The sequence below is a fragment of the Haliotis cracherodii genome, unplaced genomic scaffold, assembly GCF_022045235.1.
Source record: "Haliotis cracherodii isolate W230 unplaced genomic scaffold, xgHalCrac1.p SCAF_7, whole genome shotgun sequence".
Lineage (NCBI taxonomy): Eukaryota > Metazoa > Mollusca > Gastropoda > Lepetellida > Haliotidae > Haliotis > Haliotis cracherodii.
The window spans coordinates 37,061,448-37,072,397 of NW_027266330.1; the positions used below are offsets into that span (position 1 = coordinate 37,061,448).

The 10,950-nt window shown below is 41.9% G+C and overlaps 1 pseudogene; it reads left to right on the top strand.

Moving 5' to 3' along the window:
• Positions 1-6,152: 6,152 nt before the first annotated feature.
• On the top strand, positions 6,153-10,567 carry LOC139447312 (uncharacterized; annotated as a pseudogene).
• The last annotated feature ends 383 nt before the right edge of the window (positions 10,568-10,950 follow it).

A 10,950-nucleotide genomic window follows, 5' to 3' on the forward strand; every position in this document is an offset into this window, starting at 1 on the left:
GATATTGCTGGAATATTGCTTAAAGCGGCGTATAACCATACTCACTCACTCACTCACTCACTCACTCACTCACTCACTCACTCACTCACTCACTCACTCACTCACTCACTCACTCACTCACTCACTCACTCACTCACTCTTGTTAACAAGGTGCCCAAACACGAGAAATACTTCAACGAAAAGAATGTTTAATGGTACAGAAATTGTGCCTCTGGTAATGCCTCTAAACACAATACATGTACATACAAACGGTGAAGAGCAGGGTGGCAATTCCATCGACATGAGACCCGTGTAGTATAAGGTCTTCAGCAACCCATGCTTGCCGTAAAAGACGACTATGCTTGTCGTGCCACTATCGGGTCAGACTCGTGGACTTGGCTGATGGTTGATGCATGCCATCGATCCCAATTGCGTGGATCGATGCTCATGATATTGCTAAATGCGGTGTTTAACAACAAACACACGAAACTATACATGCTGTTAGATTGTGTCAAATATAAATGACGGTATTATGTCACGTGACACTCCCACAACATATTAATGGACAGGATATTTAAGTCTTTGCATGCCTTATCAACTCTTGTACAGATACTGCATAAACGTAAACACCATAGGCTGGTCATGCCAAGAGAAGTTTCCAAAGTTTCCAAAAATAGAGAACCACACAGTTAAAATTATTAAACTCCATATTGTAGCCTTATGTGAACTGTGAACTTATTTCGTATTAATTACGCAATTTACGTATGTATGTAATTTGTAAACGTCCGACATGGGACTTTTCCATACAATCCAGGGTTATTTTTCGTGCTGTTTTTCTTGTGAATTTATCCCCATAATAATTGCTGTTCACAGAACTGCAATCATATTTTCGAAACTGGCCTCGTCTTATCATTGCCTACGCCTTTGTCATTATAATAGGTTTATCTCCAAGAAATAGTGTACACCACTAATCAGATACATGATACTACCAGTGAGTGAGTGAGTATGGTTTTACACCGCTTTTAGCAATATTTCAGCAATATCACGGCGGGGGACAGCAGAAATGGGCTTCACACATTGTACCCATGTCGGGAATCGAACCCGGGTTTTCGGCGTGACGAGCGAACGGTTTAACCACTGGGCTATCCGACCGTCCCATAATACTACTACAATAACATACGTCGAAGATATTTCTGTATGCTACATGTATGGTCGTATACGCCATGACAAAGCCATGGAACATTGACATATAATTGAGGTTACATGTCCACACACTGACATCATCTCTATGTTCAGCAATTAGCAAAAGAAACCCTTTCCATTATCATAAGAAATCTCTGTCAAAGGCAGAGTCGACTGCAAGATTCTGACCGCATCATGAACATGTCTCCAGAAATCAGTATCCAATAGCGATGACACTAGGTGCTCGCAGAACGGCAAGCGCACCACGCACCACCGGGGCCATCCACCACAAACACATGCAAAGGTGTGAATCTATTTTTGTGTGTTTCAATCAAATGTGTTAATTGTCCATTGCTTTTGTGTTGTTATTTACTGATTTCACAGTGGATGTATCTTATTCTGTATTAATCTTCGCGTCTCAACTTGGGAATCAACTCGTAACAATATGATTAAATCGTTATTGCAGATGAGATCCACAAATACTCTCCCTTTTGATAAGTGTCTGTTCTACTCCAGAGATGGTTGTTGCCATTTAAATCGCCTTTGATTGGTTAAGTGGAACAAGTATATAGAAAGTACTGAGAGGCATCAAAACGCACACCCATTATCATGCTGAAAGCGGGCGTTATCTGTGTCTGTGTGTCTTACAATTGACATGAAGTAAAGGGGTATACAGAACAATGTCGAACTTAAAATGTTTGAGTTTGAATCTCAACTGCCATGTACGCAGTGGCTTTACGTCTAAAACGCAACCATGACGGTGAAATGTGGGAAATCAGGAAGATCATAACAAAGTCATGATGCACGTGCAAAATGTGGACGTTGGCCCTATAAAAAACGCAGTGCGGGCAGGGTATCATGTATATTCACGAGGCCATGGAACGAAGGAACCCAGCCATAGGAATGTTGGGAGCTGGTCAGACGCAGAGAGACGTTGCTGCGCACTTCATTGCCCATCGATCAACTGTTGTCCGAATGCAGCATCGTCGCAGGACAACTGGTAGTGTTGCCGACCCTCCTCTTCCAGGAACACCGCCTGTGACGTCACGGAGGCAGGATCAACTCATCATTGTGAGTCACCTCAGGGATCGCTTCAGAACAGCACGACAGACTGCCATTGGCATGATGGGGAACAACGGGACGACCAATCAATGATCGCACAGTCCGACGTCGCCTACTGCACGAACCATCCAGTGCCGTCTACCCTATCGTGGCCAGATCGTGACTCACGCACACCATCTTGCACAACAACATTGGGCAGCGGCACGTGCTCATCTTGCTCCAAGGCAATGGAGAGATTTTCAGATGAATCACGCTTCAACGTCAGTTTCCAAGATGGCCGCATCCGTATATACAGACGGAACCATGAACGTTTTGCTCGAAACTGCATTATTGAACATGATATTTTTGGAGGTGGAGTTGTCATTGTGTGGGGTGCAATTAATGCCAACTTACATAGAACAGTATTGCACATCCGTTCATACCACCACGGATTGGGATACATTACATACTAGTCATGCCCAAATCGGTCTTATGATGCAACTGTTATAGCAGTTAGTTAACCCCAGACTGAGACTGCAGAGTTTACCTATCAATCCAAGTACACCATTTCCCATTAGACATGTAACCTGATGAGAGGGGTTTCAGAATGACACGCGACATGATTCCTGGTGTGTGTCTCTTTCTATTGGGTTGAAATACACACCATTGCTATGATTTACATAGTTTTGACATGTGTCATCCCGTTATCCCTTGTCCGTTCGTAATGTCCACTCCAGAGGCTTTCAATATTTCATCGACAAGAGAGCAATGTTTTGATCTGTGATGCTGTTTGCGGAATTCACGACTGTCTTATACAACTTGTCTTCATGTGAGCTCTGTTCGTTTTTACTGAAGTAGCACTGTGGTATTTCGAGCAATTCATACTTTCTTCAAGTACCTCGCGCGCATACCTTGCATCCATATAAGGTACATAGCAACCAATTCTCTGCAGTATTCGAAAAGCTGCTATTGGGTTCAACCCACCAAAATAGAAACCATTTCTATTATTCACATGGATAAGTCGACTGTTTTTCACATTCGACTGTTCCAGGTTTGAAATATTGTTGCTTATGCATACTTCAACATATGCCACAGAATGTGTGTGACGATCCAATCTTTCATTCTACCAGAAACATGAAGGCCCAGTGCATAGTATTTACATTGCGAAAATACTATGATAGCTCTTTGTTTATATCACGGACACGGTGCCATAAACATTCGTAATTATGAGTAATATATATATATATATATATATATATATATATATATATATATATATATACTCACGCGCAAAACACCTTACACAGTTTCTGGTCAATACCCAAAGTGCCAGTCAATACCTGGTGTGACCAATATTAGCATTGATCACCGCCACACATCTCCTGTACATTGAGTGGATCAGACGATTTGTGAAGGCCCTAGGGATCCTCCTGCATATTGTGACGATCCAATCTTTTATTCTACCAGAAACATGAAGGCCCAGTGCATAGTATTTACATTGCGAAAATACTATGATAGCTCTTTGTTTATATCACAGACACGGTGCCATAAACATTCGTAATTATGAGTAATATATATATATATATATATATATATATATATATATATATATATATATATATATATATACTCACGCGCAAAACACCTTACACAGTTTCTGGTCAATACCCAAAGTGCCAGTCAATACCTGGTGTGACCAATATTAGCATTGATCACCGCCACACATCTCCTGTACATTGAGTGGATCAGACGATGTGTGAAGGCCCTAGGGATCCTCCTGCATATTGGGCGCATATTATGCAGACGCTTTTGAACCTCATCCTACGAGTGTTCGATGGGGTTCAGATCAGGGCTGAAGGCTGGCCACGGTAGAATACGGATGTTGTGTTGTTGCAGAAAGGCCATGGTAGCTCTGGCTTGTTGATGTTGTGCCAAAAATGGGACAACGTGGGGTCTGATCACTTGGTCAATATACCGCTGAGCAGTGACGCCGTATCCCCGACCTTGACCAACATTCAAAAAGCACATGGGTCCAAGTCTCGCATTAAGTCCAACCCCTGCCAATATCATGACGCTAGATCCACCCTATGGATCCCTTTCCACAACGTTTATATCAGCGAACGCCGCCACATTCTGACTCTTCCGTCTGCATGGGAGACGCAAAAGCGACTTTCATCAGAGAAGATTACACGCCTCCACTCACGATGACGCCAATTGTGATGACCCTGTGCCCACTGAAGTCGTGCTTGTCGATGCCGTGGTTGCAGAACAGGACGGCGTGCTTGGTTGTTGTTGGAAAGGAGACATCGGATCACAGTGTCCCGGCTAATGTGTCGATTATGTGTTCCTATGGTCCGTCCAGCACTTTCACTTGCAGTTAGGAATGGATGTTGCTGATGTTGACGGATAATCTGCCGATCTTGTCGAGGTGTGGTGACCCTAGGACGACCAACAATATTTACACCTTCAGGCTTCTGTACATGCTAAAACTCGTATCAATTTATGGTTCCGTGTTTGTTACCTATTTGCTGGAAACCACTTGCGTTTCTTTTGCGTGTGAGTATAGCTATTGTGATGGGAAGCAATCACAATGGTTGTCTCGTCTCCTTGCAGTTGACTCGGATAGTTATCGATCCAATGATAAGCGCAGGCCGCAACCAAAACAAACAAGCTGACAAATGAGGTCATTGACGTGTAATGTAAAAAGCCAGGCAGATAACACGTTCCTGGCCGACACCTCGAAAAAAAGAAAATACACCTGAACATGTGACATGAAATTACATGGACGAATAGGCATTACACAACATATTCCATGTGTCTTAGCAGCGACCTATGTCATAAAACTTAAAGAATAAGTCATCGAGTCATACTCTATCAAATTCCTTTGCCTTATCAAGAGAACAACAAAAAGCAACTGATTTTCTTTCTGTATAGCTTTGATGTTTCAAGTGGGCTTAAGCTGGCCGCTGCACTCCTGTGGAATACAAATTGTAATATATGTGAGAAAACACACTTTCTATTTACCCGCATTTCAATTCTCAAAAGCAGGAGGAGTTTAAAAAGCCTACTGAGAATAGATGTTAACGTAATTCCTCTGAAACTATTTAGGTCAAACATGTTCTTACCATGGCCCTTGTAAACATTTTGTTTGTTTTGTTTGTTTGTTGTTTAACGCCGCACTCAACAATATTCCAGCTATATGACGGCGGACTGTAAATAATCGTGTCTGGACCAGACAATCAAGTGATTGAAAACATGCGCGTCGATCTACGCAATTGGGATACGATGACATGCATCAACCAAGTCAGCAAGCCTGACAAGCCAATCCCGTTAGTCGCCATTTACGACAAGCATAGTCGTCTTTTACGGCAAGGTTGCTGAAGACATATTTTACCCTGCATCTTCACGGGCCCCCTTGTAAACTGGTTAAAATCTTATCTGATAAGAAGCTGGTATGAATTCATACTTATTAATAGCATTGAACATTGTGGTTAAATGGCAAGATTATGATCTACCAGTATATTTAAAGGGCTCGTAAGGCCAGAAAATTTCCAATTTTCAATGATATAACAGTGCCACAAATGTAAAGGGATCGCTTAGAGGTGAATCAAGCATGACCGAAACAGAAATTTTATGAAATAATTAAGTTTATTACTAATCAATAAAATGCATAATTTTGGTAATCTTACATTATTCTAATTCAAGGGGGCTTTTTTGCCCTGCTTTTCTGTTCCACGGTTAAAGGGACGCTACCCTTCCTGGTTTAATAGTGCAAGGAACCTTATGAGTGTATTATTCAGTCTTTGTTCTTCACATGCACTAAACAAAGGGAAGTAATCCATGTCGCAGCTGAATTTAGTTGTTACATCCTCTTTTCATTCACACAACCACACCAGTCACACGCTTTTTTACTTCCGCACGTAATTTTGTCAATTTTGCTGGGAAGAAAGATGTCGGGTCGTCGGAGAAGCAAGCGGAAAGGTCGTGCACCAAGCAGGGAGTCGTCGCAAGCAAGGGGGTCTGCTTAGAGGCGTGGAGGGTTGCAGCAAATTGCTCCAAACAATGCGACGTCTGAGCAGGTCGGCGATAACCACTAATCGGCGTATAATAAGCCAATCGACGTAGTATACGTCAATTGGCGCATATAACATACGCCGATCGACGTTTGTGAAGACATTTACAGCGCAGGCCATGCAATAAGTAATTTCCGACTGTGCGCTAGAGCGCCAATTGAGTGTGGACAACCCCCCGCCTCGCTTGCGACAGAAATGTCAATTTACTCAATAAAACTAGAATTTGACCACACATACAACCCCCGTCAACTTACTTGCAGACATATCAGGGTCAACCACAGTGTTATACTTCTGTTTGCTCAGTTTAATGCACATACACCGAATTACAAATTGAAATGGAAAATCAAACCGTAAACAAATAAAAATTGAGGGAAAATTGACATGGCAACAGTGTACACGAATAACACATGCAGTCTACCATTGGTACATAAATAGAACGAGCCATCTGAGTTGTTAATAATCGTTCGTAAAGGTGTATTTAAGCCATGCCATGATAGCTGAAGTCAGACACAATTACTAACTGTAGAGGAAATCATGGAACATCAGGAGGCTAGTGGATAAGACAAAGATACCATAGAGGTGAGTTGAGACAGTAAACTGTAAAGAAATAATGATAATCGAAGCATAAATACTATTTTTATGAACAAGGCTTAGAAAGTATTTTCCGACCCTCACCCTTTACCATCCGGGCTTGGGACCGGCAAAGGCGGGCTTAAATTTAAAACCATAGGTCGTTATTGCACATCACAATGAACTATATCACAGTAGATTCCCACGAATATATCACAGATGTGTCACGGTCACTCCATCTACAATGAGGAATGAAATATCACAGATGACTCGGGGTATACTAGAGTCACGGTCACACCATATACAATGAGGAATGAAATATCACAGATGACTCAGGGTATGCTAGACTCACGGTCACTCCATATACAATGAGGAATGAAATATCACAGATGACTCAGGGTATGCTAGTGTCACGGTCACTCCAAATACACTGAGGAATGAAATATCACAGATGACGCATGAATACTTCATGTGAGGGGCGTGCAGGTCAAGCAGTTGAGGAACCTGTAAATATAGAAAATACATTTTAACAGATGCCGGAAACCTACTGATATACAAAACTTCGACAAACACAGACCAAAAACCTACATTGGTGAAAAATCGTCCCAAGGGACCAATGCCCAGAACATTTGTGAATGACGCAAAAAATAAATCCAGCAGCCTCTTCTCCAGAAAGCGAAACACTGATGAAGAAGGTATGGTGACATAATGTACAACATGTTATCAATATAAATGGCCATGTAAAAGCAAACGTTACCTGAAGTCGCAATCCATCACCTCCAGAAGGCCTGCCAGAATGTCACTGGCATTACGTAGGAATGTGAGCAGCACAGACTTAGTGCCAGTCCCGCCATGGCGGTGAAAGTCCTTACGCAGAGATCCTCTCACATCCTTCGATCCAAGGTCTTCAATCTGATTAATTTCCGCTGTGATCATGTCAACCAGTCCTCTCGTTGACATCTTGAGACTTCTCACGGTCCTCTGCCAAATGAACACCCGTGGCAGCTTCACCACCCATCCCAGTTTCTTGCCCGACAAAATGGCATCAAAATACACAGATTTATTGTTAGTACACCTTCTTGCGAACATACATAGTTCCGAGTCCAGGGTCTCTCCTTGAGAGGGACGTGTGTGAGGGACGGAACTGCACTTGGCCAGACTGTCGCACACGATGTCGCCAGTGACGGATGCTAGACATCATCGCTGTCGTCTGGGGCACCTCCAGACATCTAAGACAGATGCGATCGGATCTGTAAATAAATTATTGATGTGCTGATGTTTGAAAGTATTACTACAAATTTAAATGTTTTCAGGTGGACGAATTAGTGAGCCGGACGCCATTCAGAGGCTTATCTTCACATTGTCACGCCATTCAAACAAAACTGGTCGTATGGATCACAAGAACGTAAAGTACGACAGATTGCTTGTAAGTAAAGCATATCTATCAATAAACAACAGAACATATATAAACATTTCAGTCTACGCAAATAAACAGTCATTGTTACATATTACATATGATATGCATATTATTATTTTTTTTCATATGAAACAACATTGACCTATGGGAACACAAGGGATGCTGGAAATAGCACAAACAACAAGTGATAGTGTCGTTACCGCCCCCTTCTCTTCAACCACTAACAGGAAAAGAACGACTTCTGTTCACGTTCAGACCAAAGTATCAATGTTTCGACAATCTAGTGCTAATAAATGTGCCATTTGCCATATTGAAAGAGATGGTGATGGCGACACAGAGAGGGGACCTTGGGGAGGATATGATGCCCCAAATTGTGATTATTGGGTGCATTTCCTATGTCAAGGTTACATAGTTTCAAAAAAAACACCTGAGCATAATGAGACAAATACCTTTCTACTGTGATAAGCACAGACATGTAATAAAATTCCTATCAAACTGTTCTTATTGTTTACATTATTGTAATACATGTACATTTGCATAGCAGTATGGTTTACTCAAGAAGGGCCATCATTCAGACGTGAATACAACTGTTAAAAATCCATTACAATGTCGTCACAAACTAAAAACCCTCAAAAACTTCCCTCAATTGTATTTGTTTACGGTTTGATTTTCCATTTCATTTTGTAATTCGGATTTCTTCAATTATGACCAGCCACTTGGCCTCGATAGAAATAGATTGTTTGGACTTGTGCAATCATTTCCCAGTCAACATCTCGTTTTATGGTTTAGTGCTGCTTCCAGTACAAAGTAACATGGTATTGCAGATATACGATTTAGCGGTGTATGTGCATTCAACTAAGCAAACAGAAGTATAACATTGTCGTTGAGCCTGATATGTCTGCAAGTAAGTTGACGGGCTTGTATGTGTGTGCTGCATATGTGGTCAAATTCTAGTGTTGTTGAGTAAATTGACATTTCTGTGGCAAGTGGGGGATTTGGCCACTTTCAATTGGTGCTCTAGCGAACAGTCGGATATTAGTTATTGCATGGCCTGCGCTGTGAATGTCTTCACATACGTCGATCGGCGTATGTTATATGCGCCAATGGACGTATAATACGTGGATTGGCTTATCATACCCCGATTAGTGGTTATCCCCGACCTGCTGAGAGTGCTTTTCATAGAGACAGGGAAAATGGGGACAGCTGCATGACAGAAGCAGATGTCCACGTGGTCCAAAAGGCTATCAAGGAGATAGCGTCTGTTACCACTACTCCTTCAAGAGGTGAGTCGGTGCAAATTGGTTTTTATCCTATTAATGCATATACCCCATCAGTTAACTCACAATTTTATCCTCCCGGAATTTCAAATCATGTTCCTCAATCCCAGTATTATAACAAGGTTCCCAGCATGGTAAGTAACCCAAATCATGTCCCTCAATCCCAGTATCATAACACTGCTCAGGGAATGGCTAGTAACCCAATTGCTCCTCATAATTCCCAAGGCATTCCCATGTTTCAAAATGTTGACATGTTGAACATGCCACCACTTACAACAACACAAAGTGTGGATGATAACCTGGGTTGTAATGTCCCTGTCAACATTAAAAACAAAATATGGAATGGTGAGTACATCAATTTCGCACTATTGCTTAAACCAGACAGAGATTTGATGGATTTTATGACAACTTCGGCAGTATTCATCAGTACAGATGGACAGCTGGAGTTGAGGCTCAAGTCTCAAAGCAAGAGAGTTGAGAACATTTTTGATTGGACAATGGCTTTCACAACTTACATGAGTATTTATGTCCAGCGTAGGATGGACATGGTTCAAGGTTTACTGAAACACATGAATACTGTCCGTATAGTAGCGTCTCGTCATACTGGTTTGGAATGGAGAACCTATGATGAACAATATCGTCTTCGCCCGGCTCGTGACCAGTCTCTACCCTGAGGAAAATTGAATGTGGAATTGTGGATGTTGTTTGTACAGACACCTTACCATCAACAGGTCAGTTCTGAGTTTTCTGGATTTCAAAAACGACACGTCAGCACATTTCAGGGCAAATTACAACGACCGGCAAGCAACACATGTAACAACTTCAATCAGAGCGAGTGCTTTAGACAAAAGTGCATGTACCGACACAGCTGTTCTGCATGTTGAAGCGATGCCCATCCAGCCTGCAGATGTACATCGGCACTTCTTCCAGAGTTATACAAGCTCGGTCAAACACCAGTCAAGACACGGATGATGGAACATATGGCAAAGCATTTTCCGGGATCAGACTCAAGCTCAGTTTCTCGTTAATGGTTTTAAATATGGCTTCAAGTTAGTATATGATGGTTCAGTGGAAGGTTCTATGGCAGGAAATCTCAAATCAGTTTAAAATAATAAACTTATGTCACACTTAAAAATTCAAAAAGTGCTGGATTTGGGTAGAAAAGCTGGCCCATTTGACTTCCCTCCTCTACCGCATTTTAAGTTTTCACCGATCGGATTGGTCCCTAAGAGCACTCCAGGAGATTATAGATTAATACACCACCTATCTTTTCCAGAAGGTCAGAGCATAAATGATTTTATTGATGAAAGTTTGCCTTCAATTCAGTACACTTCATTTGACTTGGCAGTTAAAATGGTTCAGCAGCTAGGACAGGGAGCTTTGCTGGCTAAAGCCTATGTAAACAGCGCTT